The sequence below is a fragment of the Neopelma chrysocephalum genome, unplaced genomic scaffold (assembly GCF_003984885.1).
Source record: "Neopelma chrysocephalum unplaced genomic scaffold, ASM398488v2 Primary Assembly neopelma1_117, whole genome shotgun sequence".
Classification (NCBI taxonomy): domain Eukaryota; kingdom Metazoa; phylum Chordata; class Aves; order Passeriformes; family Pipridae; genus Neopelma; species Neopelma chrysocephalum.
Genome location: NW_020897779.1, coordinates 255,013 through 267,535, shown reverse-complemented (window position 1 = coordinate 267,535; position 12,523 = coordinate 255,013). Strand labels below are relative to the sequence as shown.

At 43.8% G+C, this 12,523-nt stretch overlaps 1 protein-coding gene across 1 annotated transcript in view; it reads right to left on the bottom strand.

The window, feature by feature from the left end:
• Positions 1-1,106, bottom strand: part of SLC8A1 (solute carrier family 8 member A1) — a 128,703-nt gene extending 127,597 nt beyond the window's left edge. Inside the window, exon 1 of the mRNA XM_027696943.1 lies at positions 1,011-1,106. The gene's annotated coding sequence lies outside the window, so the exon portion shown is untranslated. The remainder of the gene's footprint in view (positions 1-1,010) is intronic.
• Between the last annotated feature and the right edge of the window lie 11,417 nt (positions 1,107-12,523).

Below are 12,523 nucleotides of genomic sequence, written 5' to 3'. Positions count from 1 at the left end.
ATTGCAAACATGCTTACAACCACTAATTAGTTGTCTCAAAATCATGGAGATTCTCATGCCAATACTAGCGAATGGTTCATTCATTCATTCATTCACTCACTCATTCATGCACACCCACAGCTCTCTCTGACAGCAGCCTGCATCTCTCTGCAGTTGCTGGAGGAGGTTTCTGGGTATTGTCTACATATGTAGAGCAGAAAGACTATTTGTCCCTGGAAAGAATGGGGTTAGTGGACTGTGGAATCTCGAGCACAGGACAGAATGGTGCAGGCCAATTCTCTGCTAGATGCCTTGCGAAAAAAAGACATCTGAGCTGCTGCACAGTTTAGAGGTGGGGGACACAAAACGTCAAGTACTTCTTTGCTTGGAAAATTTCTGCTTTATGTTCCCTGTAAAAGAGACAAGAGGTCAGGGCAAGGTTAGTCTTCAGCTCAGCCAGAGCATGATCACCTCCAAGCAGCTGTCCTACCGCCCTTTCTTGGCCCTGTTTGGAACATATACTCAGTGCAATGCTTTGGTTTCTGCTCCAGCTTTTGGGTTCAGATAATGCTGGAGGATAACCAGTAAGTCCTCACTGGCTAGTTATCTCTGGTCGTGGTTTTCCTTGAGTCCCTCAGAAGATGCCAGAGAGGTCCCGCAGAAGCAGATGGGTTGTCGCCTCTGGCTTGCCATTCATCTATCTTTGCTCCTCACTGCAGCAGACTTGAGCATGCGCTCACTGAACATTCTCTGGCTCTCCTATGCATGTTCTTGGCAGAGACCTGGAGAATCCTGGAGAGTGGTGTTTCTAAAAAAGATGCTCAGAAACATAGTTTCCAGTGATTTGAGCACTCACTGTCACTGACACCTTCAAACCTGCCTTTGCTGTTAGAAGGATAAATCGGGCATTTAGAAACGTAGCAAATGGAGTGGGACACAGTAGTGAGTAGGAAGGGCAATTTTATGTGCTGGACATCATATGTTTCTTTTTGAGCTTTCCAGGTAGTGCCTCCTTAACTGTTTCCAAGTACCTGGTCTGAGTCCTGATGATCCCAGGGAGGTCTGATTGCATGACAGTTGTCCATCAGCTGGCCAGGGGGTTTGGATGTGAAAGGTGTCTTCTCCCCTGGAAAACCGACAGTATAGATTGTATCCCAGGGAGAAGGCAGTACTCAATGGAATGTTTTGGCACACCTGTGAAAAATCAAGAGCTTATGGTTTGCTGTCACTCCAATGCTTTGAGACCCTGCAGAGGTAACTGGAGAAACCATGCTTGTGGCGCTTCCGAGCTTTCACCTGAATACTTGCTCTATGCTGTGTTTTGTGCAGGTTTAAACAATAAATCCAGTGCACTAATTCATAAGCATAGCATCTAACAGCTTGGGAGAGAATTTTCCTGGAAGAAGCAGTGACTGGCCAAATTTTGCAGAGCACTGCTTAAATGTGGCAGACACAAAAGAGTTTTTGCACTGGAAACCACCTGCTGCATGGGGGTTGAAAGAAGTAGTTGGAGGAACTGGATGTGAACTTAGGGAGCTTGGAAATGGGGAGAGTTGCATGTATTTTGAAAACATCTAGTCTGCGAAACAAGCCACACACTCTTCTCTTCAAATTCTGTTTCAGAATTTTTTCTTTTTGAGAAAACTGCTTTCTGATCACCAGACATATACAAAAAAATTCAGTACGTGCACAGAATGACTTCAGCACTTGAGCTTATTGTAAGAGATGTACAAGGTGCAAACTGTCTCCCTACTCTTCTCAAAGTGGTAGAAACAAAAAAGCCTTCTGGCAGCTGTCATTTGTCTCAAGAGCAGTGCATGCTAATACAAGCATCTCACTCCCACTTCTCAGGCAAAAAACAGCTCCTAGCTGGAGTCACTGAGTCACTGAAAAATGAAGTCCCCTGCTGAACTGCCTGGCCCTTGGCATCTTTGCCCACCAAAACCACGACACCAACAGGGCTTTGTTTTGCTGTTACAAAACTGCAGAATACAGGAACTAAAAATGCAGAAGCAAGATCAACTGAAATGTGTTTCCCAGTGAAAGCAATAGCCTAGTGACTCTGCTGCCTCCCTGCAAGGGGCCATGGAAGTGCAGTGTGCCAGCCCTGGGGCAGCACTACAACCAAATAGGCACTAGCACTCTCCACTTGATGCTCCAGCTCTTTTCACCACCATTCCAAAGCTGTCCTAGCTTGGAAAAAAAGATAGGTTGAGAAAAAAATAATCCCCCCCCAATTCAGAATTAAGAAGTAATAAATACCGTGTTCTCTGGATTTGCCTTCTGCTTTTGAAACCTGGAAGTTTGGTGCTTTCCAATTTACTTGGCAACCAAATGTAAGTTCAAAGAAAATAAGAGTGATACGTAATCACACGACTTCAGGAGCTGGGACTTCTAGAAAAATGGAAGTGCAAGTGCCATATGGCAAGATGTGGGAACTGTGTCGTGCAAACTGGAGACTGTGATGCTTTCTCGGCAGCTCTGGCCACATGAAGCCATATTCCTCATTTGATCTGTTTGCAAGATTCTCATAGCTATTAGTGGGAAGTGCAGGGTGAATCAGACATAGTGCGTGACTCTGGCTGAAGCCCTTGATTGTGAAGGTAATTTGGCCTCCTGTTTATCATCTATTTGCCAGCCTTGAGCAAAGCTGGATATTCCAGGGAAAATAGACTTTTTTCATTAAAAGTGAGAAGTGACTGACCTCAGCTGCCTAAAGCACCTTATTTATATTTTATTTATATGTTCCAGATCAAGAAAGCTGGTGGAACACCTTGCAAAAACCAAGCCCCTTAGGTCAGAAGATGCGAAATTACTTCTTTTAAAGGTAAACATTTCTTCACTACAATGGACTCTAATCTGCTGTCCTTGAGGGTGGTCAGAAATCTTCCCTAACTGCTTGCTGCTTTGACTTTACCAACCTCTGCCTCAGCTCTGACTTGTTTCACCTCCAAGTGGCCTTGCCTGGCTAGGTGTCCCTCCAGCACTGGCCAGCTCTGCCAGAGATGAGCCTGTGAGTCCTGGGGACAGACCAGTGTCAAGGAACATGCTATCTGCTGTTATCAGCATGCAGCAGTCAATTTTAGGCCACAAGGACCCATGTGGCTGGGAATTTCTGTGCTCCTCATTCTTCCCAAGGCACCTTGGAGAAGGCCTGTGCCCTCGTTCCTGATTGACTCAGCCACCGGAACAGCTGAGACGGAAGCATGGTTCTTGTTCCAGTTTCCTTCTTTTCCCACAGCTTAGATGTTAGCCCATTGGCCAGGGACTAGCACTGGTGCACACATGGGTCTTGCTATTTTGGCATAGTTTGCTCCATTTATTCTATTTTCTTCTGAAGATATATGAACCAAAAATGCGTGTCCTCTCTGTGGTGTATGCTCAATAAGTGGTAAGGTAGTAACCAGTGCTGCATGCCCTAAACAGAGTAATTGAAGCCCTGCGTGTAAAGACAATGTAATTTAAAAAAAATAAAAGCAAAAGAAAGAAAAAAACCCCAAAAAATGCATTTAACTTCCTGATTACTTAATGGTTATGGGTTTGGGCATTTTGCTGCAGATTTTGGAGAAATGAAACTGCACCATTTGTAAGACTAGATTCTTCTTTCAATGCTGCTGCGTGCTGGCCTGTTCCCCTCTTGGAATTTCAGACATGGCCTGTTTGAAAGCTGCACTGAGCTGAATGGTTTTATCATGGCTTTCTGGGATTGTGATGATGTTTTAAAATGATTGAAGAGGCTCCTTTGCCACCTGTCTCACGGTTAGAAATCCCCAAGTGCCTTATAAAAGTCTCTTGTTCTTATGGAAAGCTGAACCCAGCTTCTGGCAAACCTGTTTAAGGTTCTGAGGCTGTATCCCTGTGTTTGTACGTGCAGGAGGGGCGTGGATGTGTGAGTGCATATGTGCAGATTGTGCAAGCTCTGACTTCTTCCCTCTCCTGTATTTCTGCTTATCTAGATGAGCTCCTGCTCCTGCAAGATCTCCCACCTCTTCCGCAGGTGAGACAATATCCTGAGTGTGAGGGTCAGTCCAGGAACACAGGCTGCTGTGGAGCATATTTGCGTAGGCTGGAGACCAGGAGACAGGGCCTTGGGGATTCAAGCATTACCTGGCTGCTGCTGTGCCTCCTGCTCTAGCAGTGCAAACAGTGCAGTGGCAGGTTTGGAAGGAATGGCACGGATGGGAAGGTTTGGCTGTGTGGGGAGAAAGCAGAGATCTGTCAGTGGTGTGTAGCCAGCTCTGTGTTTGGTAGACCAGTGTCTTACAGGGCTTATAGGGCTGATGGGAATACAGGCTTTCCTCTTTCATTCAGCTCCCTTCCATGTGCACCTAGGTCACTAAGAAATTTTCTGGCCTCTGCACCTCAAGACACCAGTGTGGTATTTTGTATTTGTGCCAGGGCTGTTAACAGTATGTGGCATTTTATTTGCTATCAGTAGACTCCAGAGTTAACAGCTGTATTTATAGGACCAGTGACACCAGGAAAGCAGGCAGCAACTGCAGAGCCACCAATGGGAGAAATAAGAGAAGTGAGAGATCTAAAAGGCATGATTCAAGAGGAAACATGGCAGGAATGCAAACTGCCAAGTCAATATGAGACTTGTATCCATGCAAATCTGAAAGAATAGATGTTTTCCATTCCTTCTGTTGACAAGATGAGAAGTCGGGGGTTAAACTACAGGCAGGGACACCAAAGTTTGGCACAAGGAAAAGCTTTCTATAGCTATGAAAGTAATGGTGTAGGCATCTGGATTGTCTGTAGAGAGGGAGAAGTGTGTATTGTATAACTTAAAGGTTTTAAAATCAGGATGAGCAAACCTCTGTTGAGTTCGGATCAGGTGTAGGTGACCTAGTTCTCAACATCATTTCATCAGAAAGATGTATCTGAGAGATGAACAATCAGGAGACATTCAGCACATCATAAACAGAAAATCAAGGTTGTGGTTAATAGGCTGAAAGAAAATACACCTTTGGCCTTTGGACAAAGGTTTGGTGTAGTAGAAGAGTCAAAGCACTGAAAATTAGGCCATACTGGGAGAACAGATCTAGGTGGCAATACTATCCAAGCTTGTAGAACCTGGGAGCAGACTGACCTTAGTTCCAGGCTGGTGGTCAGTTTCCTGGGTGGATGAGCCATTTAACTACTAGGACACTAGGGAAAAGAGCTTGTTGCTGCTCTGAAGCCCATGATATATCTTACTTGGGTTTTGTCCTGCCAAGGTTTGTTTTAGTAGTTTAGGAATGGTATTCTCTAATTTAATACTCCCACTAAAATCATGTGCTGCTCCCCTTCCCTGCTCCCATTGGAGGCACAAAAGGCAAAGTTCACAGGTTGAGATAAAAGCAATTTACTGGAAACAGCAACGAGATAAGAAAATGAACAGTAACAGCAACACTATTAATAACAAAAGTGTACAAAAGAGAGAGTGATTCACATTCCAGAATTTTCACTGTAGAGCTCCCAGCCTGACTGCAGCCAAGCTGTTCTGACTGGAAGAGAGCCCTTCCTTCAAGAAAAAGACTCCCTTCCCCCCACTCCCTGCAATGACATGAGGTGGTATAGAACAACCTTCGGGTCCCAGCCATGTGCCCTCCTGGCTACTGTAAAAATTAACCTTGTTCTGTCCAGAACGAGGACACAGGCCTATATCCATGTAATTTACTTGGAAACCTCTTCCATTACTGTTTCATGCTTAGGCTGAGACAATTGGAGTTGTTTAGCCTGGAGAAGAGAATGCTCTGCCGAGACATCATTGTGGCCTTTCAATACTATAAGGTGGCTTATAAAAATGAGGGAGAGCAATTTTTCACATGGGCAGATAGTGATAGGACAACGGTAATGTTTTTTAGCTAAAAGAGGAGAGATTTAGATTAGATGTCAATAAGAAATTCTTTACTCAGAGGGTAAGTGTGACCCTGGAACAGATTGCCCAGAGAAGCTGTGGATGTCCTATCCCTGGAAGTGTTCCTGGCCAGGTTGGATGGGGCATTGAGCAACCTTGTCTAGTGCAAGGTGTCCCTGTCCATGGCAGAGTGGTTGGAACCGGATGATCTTTAAGGCTTCTTCCAACCCTAACCATTCTGTTATTCTATGATATCATCTTAGGTTAACCCTGACTTATGGCTCTATAGGGTACAACATGAAATAAAGTTATGAGAAGCTAGTAGAACCCACAGATTTTAAGAAGAGGGGTATTATGTGAGCAGCTGACAATACCTGATCAGTAGTTACATTAACTAGACAGCAGCATGAAAAATGGTAGAAAAGAGAAACATTGCCTACCACAAATGCAGGTGCTTCCTTAATCACTGACTGCGGTAGAAATTACCAAAGCAACCATATCATGGGTACCAAATAAGTGTATAAAGTCAGAAAACCTGGGGCCAGCAAGGAAAAAGTAAATAGAGGTGAATGGCTTGTGTGAGAGAAGAGAGACTTGACAAAGAAGCAGAACCTGGGAAGACAAAAAGAGGCAAAAACAGAATATACAGTAAAGCAAGTGACATAGTCAGGACTGATTTGGGGCCATTGGTCAGGTGTTTGCTTAATTATGACAACATGACAAATGAGCAACATATACGTGAGGCTGTACCTGAAGGTACAGTCAGGTCATAAACATCTGCCACATTCAGCACACCTCCAGCTCTTCAAAGAGCACTGTGCCTTCCTGCAGATGGCTTTGTGTGGCAAGGAACCAGCTGAAGTGTTTGCATAAGACACTGCCACAAAAGAAAGGACACGTCAAATGAAATCCACTCCAAAGACAAGAAATGAAGATACAACTGAGGATGAAGGCAGGGCATTTGTGCTGGTGAGACATCAACTCTATTAAGGTTAGAATCTTCAAACTTGTCTTGTTCTGTGATTTTCCAAAGGCTGTGTACATCAATGCACGTTTCAAGATAATCAGTCTGTTTCAAAGAGAAGAATGTTAAAATTGGGCATGCTTTTATCAACAGGGACAGAAAATGTCTAGAAAACATGGATAGTGGCACAGCTTGTAATGCTTATAAACTTGTCTTGTTTTGTAGCATTCTTCTAGGTCTGGGCATCAAAGCATGCTTAAAAACAATTTGCCTGTTAGGTAAGAACATTGAAATTAAAGGTAAAGGGTCAAAAGTTTTTTTAGTGGATTATTGTGGAGGTACATCTTCAGGGATTTTAAGGCACTTTCCAGGTGCACATCTAGACAGACTTGTCCTGTCCTGTAAAAATGCAAGGGCTCTCACTGAGTTATGGATCCTCTGGTGGGTCTTTGGTGATTTCTGTTGGAGATTTTAAGTGTCTAGAAAGGGGCTGACTAATTTTTTTTAAATACTCACGATTTGTCCTGAATTTTAACCAATGACTGATAAATTAATAGATAAATCACTGCCAGTTAAGCAGATTTTCAGTGGCAAGCAGTGCAAAGATTTCTCTGATAATGAAAGGTTCATGTTCTGTACAAACTATTCTCCTCCACATGATCCTCATACACACTCACAGCAGAGAACCTTCAAGATTAACTCTTTTGTCGAGATTAATTCAGACAATATGTCACACTTTAGGGGAAGGATGAGGTTATCAGTAGGGCTCTAAAATGCTCTAAGTATCGGTTGCTCTTCCTCTTAGAACTTCAGATCAAATCGACTCAATCCAAAAGGCAAATCTCTCGGTTATCAAGAAACTAGAACATCAATTTTCCATAACCAGTGGCAAAAAAAGTAGAATCATAGAATCACAGAATATTTTAGGTTGGAAAAGACCTCTAGGATTATGAGTCCAGCTGTTAACCTAACACACCAAAGTCCAGCACTAAGCCATGTCCCTAAGCACCATGTCTATATACCTTCTGAATACCTTCAGGGATGGTGACTCCACCACTTCCTAAATAAATAAATAAATAGGACTAGTTCCAATACTGAGGTCTGGGGAACACCATTAGTGATGAGAGAAACTTTAATGCATTTGTTTTCCAAGCTGTGCAGTGGACTAGGCCCAGTACAGAACATGGTAGAAACATAAGTACAGGGTATCACACAAGGGTCCACTGTGGTGCTGGAGCTTATTATGTTAAACCTTTGAGTAATGTAGCCAGAGAGTGAAATGAGAACACGTTTCAAATCTGCATCTCTCTCTTTTTGCAGTATTTGTCCCATGAATTAACGCTACCAAGAAGATTTGGAAAACTTACTAGGTTTCCACAAAGAGTTGGTTCATCAGCAACTTGAAAAAGCACACATGGGAGGTAAATGCTAGAAGATAAACCTATAAAAGGATATGGTCAGGATATGGTTTCTGCCATGTGCATGTGGCTTGCATCTGAAAGATGTTCAAGCAGGCAGTAGAGCAGTGAACATCACTGTTATGGACAGTAAATAAAAATGGAGACCTAGTAATTCAGCTAAAGATAGGGCAATCCAGAACATCTGTCTTGCTCCTGAACTGGGAGTTCATCCTGGACAGGAGATGTTTTCAGAGCCTTGCTTCAAATAGCTGCGTTCTAGATCTGGGAGTTCATCTTAAAATAATAGTTTCGGACCAAAGTGACTTAGCATTTACCATGCTTTAGAAGGACCATATGGAATAAGTTACACTAGAGTAAAACAAACATCGTCTCTCACATCCAGTGTTATTGTTAACAACTTATTGGGCTGTGTGTATTTTTTCAGCAGCGACAATGACTCACTAAATAACAGGATAATACCATGTATCACTAGCACGTTGTGGTCTGTGGCCACAGGAAGGGTTTACTTTTATTGTGTACGTGTTGGCAGTCTCAACACACTAGCAGCAAATCCAAAAGTTTATTGCCGCATCTAGGACAGAAGCACAAGGTCTCTGCTTGGAGCCCTTCTGTAAGCCAAAAAAATAACGTGGGGTATTTCTCATATCGAGCTTGCCAGACTGCAGCAAAAGCAATGAGCTGAGGAATTAGATGCTAGGAAAGTAGTTGTCACCTTGGATTTGCTTCCTTGTTCCAGTGTGTGGATATGGCAACTGCTGATGCTGGGAATCAGCGTGGGAGGGGGCTGTTTCAAAGAGATAGGATCCCTATTCCCTCACTAAAGCCTCAGCCTTGATGCATGGTTGTCTCTTTTGGAAACAGACATCAAATCAAGCTTATTTGGAAGGGTGAAAAAGTTGTAGGGCAAGTGATAAGACTAGTTCATCAAACCCTAGACCCCTGCAGAAACCCTGGGAGTGGTTAAAACTGCCGTAGGTGGACAAACACATCCCCTCAGCTGCTTCAGGAACCTTCAGGCTTCTGCCTGAGGCCTGACAGGGTGAAACCATGCCCAAGTCACTCACTGTGGGTCAGGCCCTTCCATCAGCTCCACTAAGCTTATGTGCTGTCCCTTGCTTCCTAATGCTTGTTGAACACTACAGATGAAACTCAGCATCTTGGTGAGATCTCCCTGTAGTCTGGGAGACCTAGGAGGAGTGTCTGGAGGAGTGTTTTCAGGTAGATTGCATCACAGGATCCCAGCCCATCTCTCCATAAGTTAGGGACTGCCCAGGACGGCAGGATGCCGCTTGTCTCCTCACATATTGCTGTCCAGACAGTTTGCAGGGACCCATCTGGCTGACCAAGAGGAGATCATAACCGCATTCTGACCCTGTTGCAACAGAAGGGTCTGATATATCTCAAGATTGAGAAGAAAGCAGAAAAGGATGTCCTGTTCATTTTTTGCAGTAGCCAGGAGGGGCATGGAGGTTATTCTATACCACCTCAGGTCATTGCTGGGGATGGGGGGAAAGGACGCTCTTCTGGGAAGAAGAGGTTCCTTCTGGTTGGAAGGAAACATGGTGGAGGGAGTCGTCCAGTATTGTCTATTATCAAGGGGAGGGGGATGTTTCTGTGTGGCTCATTTCTTTTCTTATACCCTCTGTCATTAGTATTGTTGCTGATACTGTTTGTTTTCTTATCTCATTGCTGTTTCCAGTAAATTTTTCTTATCTCAACCTGTGGTCTCTGCCTTTTGTGACTCACTCCAATTGGAGGGACAGCAGTGTGTGGTTTTAGTGAGAGTACTAAATTGGGGAGTATCATTCCTAAACCATGTCAAGGGAACATTTTCTGTGCAGAGTTTCCAACAGCGACTCAAGGAAGCCTTTGGTGGTAGAGAGGCATAGAAAGGCAATGATAGTTTCACAGGCCACATTCCTGCACTTTCCATGTTTTGTCATTTTTACATTTTTATATTTTCCTCTAGTTTCCTGCTTTTGCTTATGTAAGATGGAAAGAAAATCCAAATCAGTGTTCCAATGAAAGGAAGGTCATCTCTCTGGAAGAGGAGGAAATAGTGTGTGGTGATGTCATGCAGGATTAGTCTGCACCTCCAGGGCATGCTGGAGCCTGTGGGACAACCTGGGAAACATCACAGGGGCAAAGCTTCTGGTGAAACTCATCCTGCACAGGGTGAGGGGCTTGAAAGCTCTGGGGGACTGATGGTAGGAAAAAGATTTTACACACTCTTCAGTACACTGTATTCCCATGGGGAGTAAAACAACCCACGCATTGAATCTCCCAGCCTGATAGGGGAAAATCTATACCTGAACAGCACTCCTTGGCAGAAGTTGTTCTGAGCACTTGTCCTTTTTCGGTATTTACAGATAAGTCATTAATCATTGTTAAGCTGAATAGAATTCAAACCAGTCTTCCCACCGTATCTTTACCCAAATACTGGCTTTTTATGGATCACCAATTCTGTTAGTATTTTCCTTCTCCTGTGCCCACCGTTTTCCACTGAAATGCATGGTCCTCTCCCTCTCCCTCTCCCTCTCTCTCTCCGTCTCCTTCTCTCTCTCCCTCTACCCTCCCCTCCTTCTCCCTCTTCTCTCCTTCAGCATTAAATATCAGAGAAATCCAAATATGTTGAAGCATGGAAATCAAGATAACTTCAGCTTTGCCCTTCCATGACCCCATGCAATAAGAATACACTCATGATTAGATAACAGTGACAGTTGGAGCCCTAGATAAGAATAAACTGAGTTTTGAAGACCTCTAGATTTACTGTATTGTTGCTATGTTTTTCCCCCATGTGTTGCCAGAATAATAGTGAGTTTCTTAAAGGATCAACTCCAAAATCATTGCCAGCTCATGAATTCCCTGCTTTACCTGTAAATTGGCAGAAAACACCACCACTGCTTAAAGATATCATGTTGTTACCTCTTCCCAGAGCAGCACAGATCAGCAGTCTGAAGAATGAGGCTCATGGCTGGACTCTGTTTGAAGCACACTGGAACAGCAGATCTCTGCAGCTATGTGCCTAACCAGTGGCCTGGAACATCTTGCTGACTGCTTAGGGAAAAACATCCTGGCCACCTTAACAGAGCTTTTTAGCTCTTTAGCTCAGGGGCAGGCAGTTCTAAATTCAGATTATTTTCTCCTGAATTTGTAGAGGCTTTTTCCATTTGCTGAATGCCTTGTCTGCAAACCCCAGTACTGGGATTCCTCCCACCTGAGCACAATTCAGCAATGCCATAGTTCAGTTTGCTAGTGAGATGCTGAGTACCTGAAAACTTGATATTATCCAGAGCTAATTTGTAAGAGCTTAGACTCCAGGTTGGCATCAACAGGAACTTGTACCGTGGGATGGAAACTTAGGAGTAGTTAATCTCTGTGAGTGACTGACCAAAAATCACAGCTGGATTTAGACCAGCTGAGGCCATTGAGGACTATTTACTCATCTCCCCATGATGTGCAGTCAGTTATTGTACAGTTGTTTTTATAAAGAAGAAAAAGTTTGTGAGGCTGGATGATGTAGAGTTTAATACAGTGAAGCAAAAATGGCAACATAGTTTCTCTAAAACACAGGCTACTGTCACTTCCCATCTGAAATTCCACTCCTGTTGAAAGGGGTTATGGCCACGTGTGCACAGAAGATACTGATCATATTCTTGCTGCTATGCATGAGATTGCAAGCAGTGAGTGCCATGGTACATGCTGCAGTACTTCCATGTGGTGCTTGCAGCAGAAAACTGGCTGTCTTTATGAGCCCTCTGGTGAAACCCTCCCTCAATAGATCATTGTCCCTTACCCTGAAGAAGAAGAGACAAGAATGGGAAAATGATGTTTTGGAAGAAAGAAAAACAAAAGAAGAGAGCTGGCCATTTTCAGATTATTTTGAAACATCATATTCTTTAGGCCTCGATTCCTTGGCCAAACCAGATTTCAATTGGCAAATGGGTCTGCATGTTTCTAGGCTGGGAGGAGGCAGAGCCATTGCATAAAGCCCATTTTGCTGGGACACAGACAATAATGTGTATCTGGACAGAGAAGTGGATCACTCAGAATCTGCTCCAATCTTCTGATTTCCTGCAGAAAAGACAGAGATGGTATCCAAATACCATCCTTCAGGAATAACCATAAAAATATTGAAGTTGTCTGAAGGAGGAGAATATACAGTGGGCTTATATGGTGGTGCATTCTCCCCCCCTCAACCCCTCACAGACTCCACTATGATCTGAGTAATGCTTGTTAGGCCTCAGCCTTAACAACACTCAGGCTGAGCTCCTCCAAGCTTATCAGAAACACAGTCTGTTCCTAGACAGTGTTGTG